The sequence below is a fragment of the Parasteatoda tepidariorum genome, chromosome 8, assembly GCF_982258835.1.
Source record: "Parasteatoda tepidariorum strain Cologne lab strain chromosome 8, Ptep-v5.0, whole genome shotgun sequence".
In the NCBI taxonomy this organism is placed as follows: Eukaryota; Metazoa; Arthropoda; class Arachnida; order Araneae; family Theridiidae; genus Parasteatoda; species Parasteatoda tepidariorum.
In genome coordinates, this window is record NC_141762.1 from 8,287,039 (window position 1) to 8,300,130 (window position 13,092).

The 13,092-nt window shown below is 30.9% G+C and overlaps 1 protein-coding gene across 1 annotated transcript in view; it reads right to left on the bottom strand.

Moving 5' to 3' along the window:
• Window positions 1–10,946, bottom strand: part of LOC107450476 (cytochrome b5) — a 65,790-nt gene extending 54,844 nt beyond the window's left edge. The window contains exon 1 of the mRNA XM_016066278.5: window positions 10,822–10,946. The gene's annotated coding sequence lies outside the window, so the exon portion shown is untranslated. The remainder of the gene's footprint in view (window positions 1–10,821) is intronic.
• Between the last annotated feature and the right edge of the window lie 2,146 nt (window positions 10,947–13,092).

The following is a 13,092-nucleotide window of genomic DNA, read 5'->3' on the forward strand; positions in this document are numbered from 1 at the left end:
TAATTAACATATTTAAAGCTAAGCCTTCGAAGCATCAAGATTTGAGTCTTAGTACGTGAAAAACGAACATTGGATCAAAAGTTATTCTAAGATATTCACTTTTTTTATTCTTTTTTTGCATTAAAGCCATTCTGTTATTTTTCATATCATACAGTTTTTATTTTTTTATTTTACAGAAGTTGAAACGCAAACTGAAGAGAAAAATGAACTTCACTTTTAAGCATAAAATTTTTTTTTCTATACATTCTGTTCAAACTTTTGTTTTTATAATGGGAACGAGTCAGTCAGGGGCGTAGGGAAACGCGTTCTCCTGCCCCTGATTAAAGTGCAAATATCATATAAATTACTACTTATGATGATGTTCTCAAATGCGCATATATGAAAACGTTAAAATATTTAAATCGATATTACGTACAACTCAAATATTACATAACCTTTTTTTTTTCTTTCATTTTTAACTTCTCCCTCCTAATAATCAAAATCAAATAAATTATTCCTACCAAGTGTTTATGTGAAATTTAGAATTTTAGCATTAATAATCTAATTTTAATTGTTTTGATTGGATATAGCCTACGAAAAATTCCCATTTCATTTTATTTCTTTGTTTATTTGCATTTCTAAATTATAATTTTTGCAGAACGTTGCTTCTTTACAAGCTAGGTTTTGTTTTATGTTAGTATTTAGTTGCAGTATAAAATAAATGGCAGGTAGACACATAATCTTCTAAGTTAGATTTCTGTTTGTGCTGTTGTTCTGAGGATATTATTGTCTGTTTCTATCTTTTGAAATCGTTTCTATTTGAAAAAGATTTAACAAAAAAATGTTGGCTAACTGGCTTTAAATAACACACGCTTTCCCGTTTTTCCGCAAAATTAAATAGTATTGATTTTTTTTTCAAATTTAATTCTTTTTAATTTATAAGAGAGTTCTTACAATAAAGAGAATTTAATGTCTAAGACTTTTTGAGACCCCTCCCATGTCGACAAACAGAAACGAATTGAAAAAACGTGACCTCAGATGCTTGCATAGTTTTTAAACGAGCTTTTATGAAAGATACACACTGTTAAACTCGCTTAAGAAGTTTCTGCTCGTAAACTTTCCTATTTAAGAATTTAATTCTCTTGTCACCTCTTTTCTCAATACTTAACTAACACTTTTAAGAATAATTTTTTCCAATTTAAAAAGTTTTCTCAAATTGTCCATTCCTCTCTCGAAGCATTGACAATCTTCGAGAAAAAAAAAAGAGTGCATAAAAGTCTAGAAATGTTTGCGGTAAATTCGTGTAAAAAAATTTATCTTATTCACTTTTTCGACTGTTTTAGGAAGAAATGTGTCATAGAAAAGATCGAGAGAATGAGTCATAGAAATACAAGAAAGCAAGGAGATGTCTGTTAGTATCTGAGTTAAATGTCAATATGTATGACACAATATATGTATGATATTTTAAATGAGACAAGAACTTTAGATTTTAACCAAATTCAAAAGTCTTATTTTCTTTTTAGCATGAAATTAGCATTTAAATGTAATGTAGCATTGTTCTGAAATTAGCATTTAACCCATAACAAAACGAATAACATTATCTTTACAATTTCAAATTTGCTAAAAGAATGCTCACCCTTAGTGAAAAAGTCTTAAACCTTAGTTACGAAGTTAGCGAAGTTGATCCTTAGCTAGTGAGAAGCCTTAGTTAAATGGCCCTATATTTGCTAAATTTGACAAAATGGACAATCATCTAAATTTGCCGAAAGTCCGAGAAAAATTTTTTTTAATACCTGGATAGTAAAAATTTTGGATGAGAGCCCATCCAACCAGTGAGTACATACATTTGAAAAGAGGAATGTAATTACTTAAAAAAAATTTCAATTAAAAAGACATGTTTGTAAAAATCAAAATCTATTTTGCAATGGAATACTCCGTGAATCGTTGGTTGTAACAGTCCTCTGTAAAACTTCCAGGGTAATGTTTGTATGTAGTGACAATTTCTTTTTTTTTATCATGTGTTGTATGTATTTTAACTCTTCAAGTGAAAACATAGTTTAAACTAACTAATAAGTTGAAATCAATTATCGCACAATAGATGGTGTTTACTACTCTAGGGTGCACTGCAAGCACTTTACTGCCTATATTTCCGGGTTACTGCTCCCGGTGTATTTTAAAGCTATTTGGCTCGCAACGTCATCATTTTGTTTTGACACTATCTTGAATAGTATTCCTTGTATACGCGAATTTGTTACTTAATTTATTATTCGTCTTTAAAAAAAGAATGGTTATCAGAATCGTCATTTAAAAACCTGTCAATTCAAGACGAAAGAATCGCCATTTGAGAAATAGAGTCGTTATAAAACACTTCCTACCTTGTCAACAATATACCAACGTCGAAATTTGAACCTAAATGATAATTTGTAAAATGAACTTAATAACGCTGCTCGAAACATCTGCTAACACTAACGTATGATGGTGCACGACTTGCAAAGGTAAATAGCGGCCAAATCAGGTCTGCCAAAAAGGCGAGTTCTTTCTGAATCTAACAACAGTATCACCTTCTTTTAACAAGTCATCTATAAATAACTGAAACAAATTTCCCTTCAAACTTACCAGAATGACTTAATATAATTAATAACTTATGAAATACAGATATGTAAGTCCGCAACAAAAAAAAAAAAAAAAAAAAAAAAACGAATCACCCTGAATAACTTTCGTTCTAATGATCGGATTTTCTCGAACTAAGTATCAATCTTAATGATTCCTGGGGGTGACCTCAAATATGCTAATTAATTAGTGCTAACTAGTAATTAAGTTACGAAATCAGACACAAAAACGTACTTTCTCTGTATAAACATACAATTTTTTTACATATTTGGATTTTTAACCCTCAAAATATAGGGGGTAGCCGCAATCTGGGAAATATGGTCCCCATAGTTTGGTCAGGAGAGCGATCCAAAGTTCATACCCAAGGGTGCCGGCAGAATAATATAAAAGGGGGTGCAACCCTCTAACAAACTACCCCCCCCCCACACACACACAAAATTAAAAATATTCTGTTATTAAATTTTGCTTTGTTATTACATATACTTTAATCCGTTAATTTTTTCAAGATACATTTCTTCATTGTTAACAAGATATTTAAAAAGAAGTACGAATTTCTTGTACTTGCAAATTTTGCCACGAGGAACTGTACTGATGACTTTGAAACACAAATAACTACAAACAGTAGTTTCGTATACTAACGTGTTTGTGCACGCTTAACATTGGTATTTATTGTGTTGATGAAGTTTTACAGTTTTGAGAAGTCAGTTAGTGTTATACACCTTTGTTAAACTAAATAACTAATAGAAAATATAATATTACTTATATTTTATTAAATGAAATTTAAAAATATAGCTCAGATGTCTGCCAAGTTTGTTCAATAAAAATATGTTTAATATAAAACTTTTATAACAAAATTGTTTTTCTGTATCTCTTTAATTGTTTAAAAAAAAGGCAGGGGGGTGCAAGTGCACCCCCTTGCACCCCGCTGCCGGCGCCCTTGTTCGTACCCCTTAATGTTAATTTCACTTCTTACAATTTTAGTCATATTTTCAAAACTAATAAAGCAATTTAAAGAAAATTGCACCCACTCATAAAACTCATTTACCCAAAGATAATTTCATGAAAAAAATAATTTTTAATAATTATTAATTATTTTTTATTATTAAATTGAGGATGAAAAAATTTTGAATTATAAGGTATGAATTTTTTTATACCATATTAATCTACATATTTTTCAATTAAAAAATCTAAAGTTTCAACTGTTTTTATTTATTAGAAGCTGAGAAAAATTAAAATTAATTATTTTAAAAAAAATAATTTGGCGACAATAAAGAAATGATTAAATGGGGCGATTAATATTAAAATGTGATAAACTTGCGAGGAACTTGACTTCGCGCGCGTAGTGTAAAATTTTATTCATATTTTTTTCACTAATAATCGTTTGCTAATCTTTTTATTTTTATTTCTTTCTAACTATAAAATACAATGTTTCCTTTTTAGTCGCTTAAAATAATTTATTTGCAATTTAGTAAAGAAATTTGAATAAAACATTTTGAATAAAAAACACTTTATTCAAGGAATGTCTAGTTTTATAAAGTAGGATATGATATGATCTTCTGATAGAATATGATTAAACACCAGATTGTGCTTATTTAATGTGATTATTTTTTATTTTGTTTTTCAACTGATACAATTTCAGTAATATACATACGTATGCATAGATTTGGAATATTATATTTATTAATTTCTTGAATACAGTACACTCCCGATTATCCGTGTGCGGATTATCCGGTTTGCGGTTCATCCGTGCTCATTCCGGAGTCACACGAAATATATAAAGAGAAACATTTTCAAGATTAAAAAAATTTTATTCATGAAGTTGTAACACTACCAAATTTTTGGAAGCAATATTCGTTATTGGATTCAAGCATATGGAATATCAGCAGCATGGTTAAAGGTAAAATCGTCTACTTTATCACGATCTTGGAGAAAGATCATATCGCTTGATGAACAATCTTCTTCAGATGTTCAAGAAAAATATGATAGCAGTATTCTCGAACAAGCAAAAGAAATCTAAGTTTTCGAATTTCTGCAATGACTTTTGTACCGATATTTTTATATTTTTTGTACCGATATTGATTTTTTCTTTAATTAAAGGAGTTTTCGGATTATCCGTGTTTTTCGATTGTCCGTGAGACCTGTCCCGGTGATTAATCCGGATGATCGGGAGTGCACTGTATATATTTTATAAATATTAATAAAAATACGTAGTCAACATTTTTAAGCATCTCTCACAACATCGCAAATTTCTCAACATCTTATAGGGTAAATTAACGAATGAAGGAACACTTAAGCTTAGCTTGCCTTTAAGAAAAAATCATAAAAATTTCAAAATTTGTAATTTTAGCTAAATGATGGTGTCGACATATTTGTTATTAAACACAAATTATGTAAAAGAAATTCAGATAACTTACATAATATTGTATTAAGCTTTTGGTGGTTTAAATAATAAGTAGTAAGATAACCAAGTGAAGGAACAGTTCTTACCAGTGAATAAACACTAAATTTTCAAGTGAATGAACACTTAATTTAGAGAATGTTCGATGCTCGTTAGGAATCCATAGGCCACACAAATGTCTAAAAGCAAGATTTTTCTTGGAATTACAACATATAACCACAGTTAACGTGGAAAATGTTACTTTTTTTCCAAAAAAATGGAATGGAAAGTAAAATATGTTTGAATACATAATTTTAAAGAAAAATGTTTTTCATTTTTTTTTCTCACAGTTTAATAGTCCGTTCTAAATTATGAATGTTTATCATTGCGTAATCCGATGATGTTTTTATTATTATTTTAATTAGATCACTTTTTTGTTTACTCATTTCCCCATATTTTTTAAGCTATTTTTTAATCTTTTTAAGTATTTTTTTTCTCTTCGTCATATTTTCTGCTTTAACTGTTATTCCAGCTCTTTCAATCTCTTTAAATTTTCGTTCTTTTTCTGAAGTTAATGCAAAAAAGTTATTTTTTTCTTTTGATTTAACCTTCCTCTTTTTTCCAAATTTTTGGCCAATGTTTATGTATCTTCGAAATTTCTTTTGATTCTCCAGTACCATTTCTAGAATTCCTCACTGGATAATAAATGAGAAAAAGGAGTTTCGAAGTTTGAGTAAAATCCATCTCTCATTGACTTATATCTAGTTGGTCTTCAGCAGTACTTACCATTTATTTATGGAACCTGTAACGAGCCCTCATACCCAGATGTCATCCCAGAAAACTACCCCCAGATGGCGCCACTGGCGCATCAGTAGTATTAACTTTTTATTTTTCAAAAACTTAAAAACATTAGAAGTAGAAGTAATGTAACTAGAGACGCGCTATGCAGCGCTATTAACTAACTCAATATTTTCATCACTTTATAATCATCATTTACCATTCAATGTAAATCCATCTTCATCTATTTGTAATTAAAACCAATAAAGGTTTATGAATAATCAAATTGGCGGTCTAAAGGTAAGTGGAACATTTTCCACTATTCATATTGAAAACAAGAATTGATTTAGATTGAACATCTTTCTGGCGCCCGAACAGGGACCGCCATTAAGAGATTTCTTGTTTATTTTCGATTAGAAATTTAGTTTCATAGAATAGTGACTTTAAAGTGTATAAGTAGTTCGTTTATAAATTAAGATGGAGAAATCCAAACAAAAACGTACTACGATAAGGTCATTAACAACTAAGTTATTAACCAAAATCGAAAACATATATCAAGATGATAAGGTTACAATAGATGAATTGGATGAGTTAATGTCTGAATTAATGTTAAAGCAAGAACAATTGAAAGAAATTGATCTCGAAATTCAGACGGGTATTACGGATGTAAATGAAATCGATACAGAAATTATAACGTGTGATGAATATTTGACAAATATTGTAAGAAGTAAAAGCAGATTAAAAAGAAAAATAGAAAAACTGTCGACTTCGGTAGTTTCTCCTGAGTTAAATTCGAACATTTCCGAACCGAAGATAAATACTAATATAAGAATAAATGAAACTTCTTCTGTGAAACTGCCTCTTTTAACTATAGAGAAATTTTCTGGCGATCCTTCAGACTGGCAAAGATTTTACGATCAGTTCGAATCTGCCATAGATAAAAACACTGATTTGTCGAATGTTGAAAAGTTTAATTACTTGAAAACATATTTAGTGGGATCGGCTTCAGATGCGATTAAAGGAATCAGTTTAACAAATAATAATTATGTATCAGCAATTGAAACATTAAAAGAAGTCTTTGGTAAGAAAACGTTGATAATTAACTCTCATTTGAATAAATTATTGAGTTTAACCCCAGTAGAAAAATCAACAGATATTTTTTCATTAAGAAAACTTTTTGATTCTTGTCAAACTGAAATAAGGAATTTAGAATCTTTGGGAATTAATCAGGAAAATTACGGGGCTTTACTCTGTCCTATACTTATTAAATTACTTCCTTCAGATATAGTGTTAGAAATAACCAAAAAATATAGCAATGATGAGTAGAAAGTATCAGAGATCCTTGATATTTTAAAAACAGAAGTAATTAGCCTAGAAAAGCCACGGCCTTGAGTTCGTCTGTAACACGAGTTTCAGAATGTTCCCCCTTCCCCTCCTCAAAGCGTAACAGTGGAGGCGAGAATTCGAATAAACAAAATAAGAATAGCATATCAACGGCGTCAGGTTTATTGAATGAATCGTGTAATAAGAAAAATAAATGTATTTCTTGCGGTAACGATGAGACATAATTTATGGAATTGTAATGAATTTAAACTGAAAGAAATAAATGAGAAAAGGGATATTTTAAAGAGGAGCGGTCGTTGCTTTATTTGTTTTCGCTTTGGCCATACGGCTAAAAAATGCAGGAGTTTTGTAAAATGCGATATTTGTTTTAGACGTCATTATACATTTATGTGTCCGGAAAAGAAAACAGATAGTGAAGTGGAAAGTACGGTTTTATCGAATGAAACTTGTAATCCGGAAGTATTAATGCAAACGTTAACAATTCGCTTAATAAACGGAAAGAAAGAAAGAATTATACGCGGATTGATAGACACGGGGTCCCAAAAGTCGTATCTTTTAAAAGAAACAATAAATAAAATAGGTTACAAACCAATAGGGCAAGAAAACTTAAATCATAGTCTTTTCGGTGGATTGCAAAGAACTAATCAACATAATAAATACAGAATTTTTTTGAGCGATTTAAATCGGGATTATTTTTGTAACTTTGAAATTTATGATCAGGAAAAAATTTGTACAGAAATTCCTAAAATAAGAGACGGTTCGTGGATAAAAGAAGCGAATAAGATAGGAATTAAATTTTGCGATTATAAAGACATGGAAGGGTCGAATTCAGAAACTAAAGAAATTGATTTACTTATCGGAGCCAACGTTTGCGGTAAACTTTTCACGGGTTTCAGAAAGTTTAGTTGCATTCGAATCGCGATTAGGTTGGACACTTAAGGGTAAAACTCGTGATCCTGACAGCAGTAATAGTACCAACACAGTTTTGTCCCTTCATGTGGCTCAGGCTAAAATTTCGGACCCCTGGAAACTAGATACGTTAGGAATATTAGACCCAGGTGAAAAAGAATCAAGAGAAGAAATTGCAAAAGCTACCGAAGACCATTTTAATCGCAACATAAAGGTACTTGAAGATGGGAGATATGAAGTGAGTCTTCCGTGGATCTTAAATCACCCTACTTTGCCTAATTATAGAAGTGTTGCTGAAAGAAGATTGAAGAACTGCGTTGAGTCCTTAAAGAAATCAGAAATATTAGAAGATTATGAAGCGGTATTTAAAGAATGGTTGCAAGAGGGAATTATCGAAGAGGTTGGGCCCAGACGATACAGCCACCAATGAATTTTTTTTTGCCCCACCGAGCAGAGATAAAAGAAAATTCTACTACCAAGATCAGACCTGTTTTTTGATGGTTCGACCAAAATGAAAAATTTCCCCTCTATCAATAATTGTCATGAAAAAGGACCTAATCTTGTGGAGCTCATTCCTTCAGTTATCAACAGATTTAGATTAAATAAGATTGGAGTCATTGCAGATATTCGAAAAGCTTTCTTACAGATCCAACTGAGTGAAGCTGATAGACCTTTCGTAAGATTTCTATGGTGTGAAAATGGAGACCTTTCGAAGATCAAAATTTAGCAACATAGAAGAGTGGTTTTTTTGCTTGACTTGTAGTCCGTATTTGTTAGGAGCCACTCTACGGTACCATTTGAAGAAAGTGCCATAATCAATGCTGGAAACGGCAGTTAAATTAGAAGAATCATTTTATGTAGATAATTGCTTAACCAGTGTTGAAGATAGAGAACATTTGCACAAATTTATGACTGAATCGCAGTATATATTGAAGAGAGCTCAATTCGATCTAAGAGGGTGGGAGCATAGTGTCCTAAATTCACAAGAAGTAGCCATCCCTGAAGAAGAAAGAAAAGTACCAGTTTTGGGACTGATTTGGAAGTTAAGTACTGATTCATTGACTTTGGACTTAAAGGAAACATGGCAGGTCTCTGAGACTTTAACCAAAAGAAAAATCCTGTCTGAAGTTCACAAAGTATTCGACCCCATTGGTTACACGTGTCCAGTAACATTAATACCGAAGATCATGCTTCAGGAGTGCTGGAAGCTAAAATGCACTTGGGATGCAGAATTACCATCTTCTATTAGAAAAACGTTTGAAAAATGGCAAAAACAACTAAGTCAATTGAAAGATATAACAATTCCGAGATGTCTCTTGGCCAATCCTGAAGGTTCGAGAAATTTAAGTTAACATATTTTTGTGATGCGAGCAAGGTAGCTTATGCTACATGCATATTCTTGAGAAGCCAAAACGAAGACTCGACATCATGTCAGCTCATTCAAGCTCGATCTGAGTTGCTCCTCTAAAACCCGTCACAATACCCAGACTTGAACTTTTATCCTGTACAATTGGAGCTAGACTGGCACATGGAGTTATATCAGACTTAAGACTTGAAAATATTCAAACATTTTGCCGGTCAGATTCAGTAAATGCCCTCTTTTGGATAAAAAGGATTGAAAATTGGGCCCCTTTTGCTTACAACAGAGTTCGAGAAATCAGATCTCTCAGTTTGCCAGAAGAATGGAATTATGTTCCCGGATCTCTTAATCCAGCTGATCTTCCCTCACGAGGATGCTCTGCAGAGCATCTTAAGTAATCTAAATTTTGGGCGGGCCCAATTTGGTTGAAGGATCCACCACAGCTCTGGCCAAAAGATATTATCGATCCAGATTTGGACATTATCAACGCTGAAAGAAGAAAAACTGTAGTGACTTCAACAAATTTATTCAAGGGACAAATTCCGTTTTATGATACCTTAACATCATATCGAAAAATGATAAGAGTAACTGCTTGGATTTACAGATTTTATAGAAACATCAAGAGTGCTACGGATGAACGAAACTTCGAGAAACAGCTGACTATTGAAGGCCAGAAAACAGCATTTGTTAGTACATCAGAAGCAGTGTTTTCGCTGTCTTTTTCTGTTAAATTAAACTACATCATATAAAGCTTTGATTTTTTTTATTAGTAAAATGTACTACAAAAACCTTCAATTTGCACAATACTGTTCAATGCACAGTGGGGTATTTGCGAGCGATTGAAGTAATTATTTTTTTTAAAAAAATCATAAAGTAAAGAAACACTTTATTAAAATCTGAAAAAAGTCCATAAGGCAATAAAAAGAGTAATTAAACAAACTGACATTTTTTTTCTTCTTTTTTGCAGTAATGATATTTTTGAATTAAAAAAAATGCTTATGTATGCCCCCTCTCTCCTAAACGTAAGCAGAAATTATGTTAAGCTAAAACAATTAATCATTGCCAACGAAATATTCTTAATTTCTTCTTCAACTGTAAAGAAAAATAAAATTTTACAGTTGATCTTTCTCTTCAGTATTTTAACTCCTTAAAAATTGAATACGGGCTCAGTTCGTAAATCATGTTATTTTCTGCACGAAATAATGAATAATAAAAATAATTGTCAAGGTCATTCAAGTATTACGTAAGTACCAAACGGGGAAGGGAGTCAATAAGTTGCTCATTTTTTCTGACGAGGAGGAAGAAGGAGTATGAGCAATGCTTACGTAAGACGGCGACATTCAAATTCACTCATTTTAATAAATTTCTTATTTCCCCTCCATCCTTAAACGAGACAGATCTCATTTTGTATCTTAAAAACATCGAAAATTAGAACGAGAACTGAGAGAAAGAAAAGGAGCCTTACCTTTTTGTAATGGAAGAAGGAGGAATGCACCCCGGAATTGTCTCAGAATGACTCCTCTATCTCGGAATGCTTATCTTTTGTAACATGATTAACTCTTTTCATCTCAAGCACTCATTTGTTCAGAGACCTTGGTTTTTTTTTTTTTTTTTTTTTTTTCTTCTTCTTCTTTATTCTTCCTTCTTAATCCCAAATCTTCCAAAAGCAGTTCGCCTTGAATATTTCCGCAAAAATGTCTCCATAAAAATAACGGATGAGAATGGAGCATTGATTACACAAAAAGCATATTTAAATAAGCATACGCAATGACTTTTTTCCTTTTTTAATTCTTATTTCACTCAATGCAGGAAGTCATTTTAGAATGTCATTGCCATCTTTTAAATTTTTCATTTCAATTATTATTTTCTTTCGGTTAAAATTTGTTCGCAAGCGTATCCTGAAATAATTTAAGGAGAGGGCATACATGTTTATTAAAAGAAAAAATACATAATAAATAATAATTTGAATTCCTATTTAAACAGATTTCTGACAAGGGTTCTTTTTAAAAGATGGCTCCTTTTTATCTAATGAAAGAACAGTAATAGAGCGCAAAACACTTTACTAATTTTTCTTCTGTGTTCTTTTCTCTTTATATATATATATAAAAAAAGAGAGAGAATTGATTATATAGAGAATTATGAAAGATGGTACTATATTTAATAAAAAAAATTTTTAAATCTATAAGTTTCATCATACGACTTTCCACATTCACTCACCATTCATAATGAGTGCTGCGTTTGCTGGCTTAAGGCTTCAATCAAAAAAATTTGTTTATTCCGTATTACTTATTTTTTATTCGATATGAAACTTATTTTATTTTTCGATTACTTATTCTTTATTCGATATGAATTTGAAAAAAAAAATTTGCGCCCTTTTCATTTATAAGTAAGTAGTTTAAAGTTTTTTAGAAAAAACTATTTTATGTTAAAATTGAAAAAATTCCGGTTAAAATTACGATAAAATGTACTGGCACGCTCTGTGACGATTATTGTTACCGTGAAATCCATTTCTGCCGAACAATGTGACGGAAAAAATTAATTGTAGCGTAATTTTTACAGCAAGATTTTCTGAAAAAATCACTGTAATTAAATAATTATTACTTTAAAAACTACGATATAAAAATCATGCAGTAAAAATGGATTTTACGGATGCTGCACTCAGGGAGACAGTAATTTTACTGTTATTTTATCTGGAATTTCTTAGATTGAAGAAAGAACAATTACTGAGAAGCAGTCACCGGAGTTGGTGAGAAGCAACGAACAAGGGACTTAGCCCTTACTCCAGATCATTTATGTTCTCTAATAGACCTTAACAGAACCCTATAGAAATGTTTAAACGTGGAAAGCGTAAGCTAAGCTTCTTTTTAGTGTATATACATATTAGTGTATGTATATATATAATATATATGTATATATAAGCGAATAGTTTCAACTTACGCAGTAAAAACTGTTTTATGTCTATACTGTAAGAAAATTTGGATGAAGTTACGACAAAAAATTTATTGCAAGCAAACGTATATTTAGCAATTATTGGTATAGTAATTTAACAATTATTAGGTGTTGACGAGCGATAGCGAGATAGCAACGGCGCCCTCTAGTGACAAGTAAATTTTTAATTTCATGTACGATGCTTTAAAATCGACTGTATTTTTATCCAATTCCTCTATAATAATATTTAATTTTCGATCCCTATGGTTTTCACATTTAAAACTCATGAATTTTAAATTTATTTGACTAAAAATTCATTTTCTATAACAATATAAATTCTTACATCTACATTCAAGTTCTTATAAATTGACAAAATATTAGCGATCATGAATCCCAAAAATGAAAACTTATCTAAGTGTTCTGATAAAGATATTGCCTATGAATCCTTCTTCGCCGATAAATTGGATTAGTCAGAATGAATTTTTCAAATCTGAGTCATGTTAGTAGTCAGTGACCCTCCAAATCAATTAGAATTATGCAATATAAGTTTATCAAAATGCTTCGATATTTAACCTTTTTTTTCTTTTTTCGATTCAGACCACTGTGCAACGGACCACCGTTTTATATCGTTATCAAATTTTACAAATATGCTTTCAAAACAACTGAAAAGCTTTTAAAACTTAAAACTCGTTGGGCAGAAATTTAATTCGTGTAATTTTTTTACAAAATATATTATATAATTTTTAAATAAGGATTGTAGTTTCATAGTCTTACTGAAATCCTAGACTTGGCTGCATATTTCGTTAAG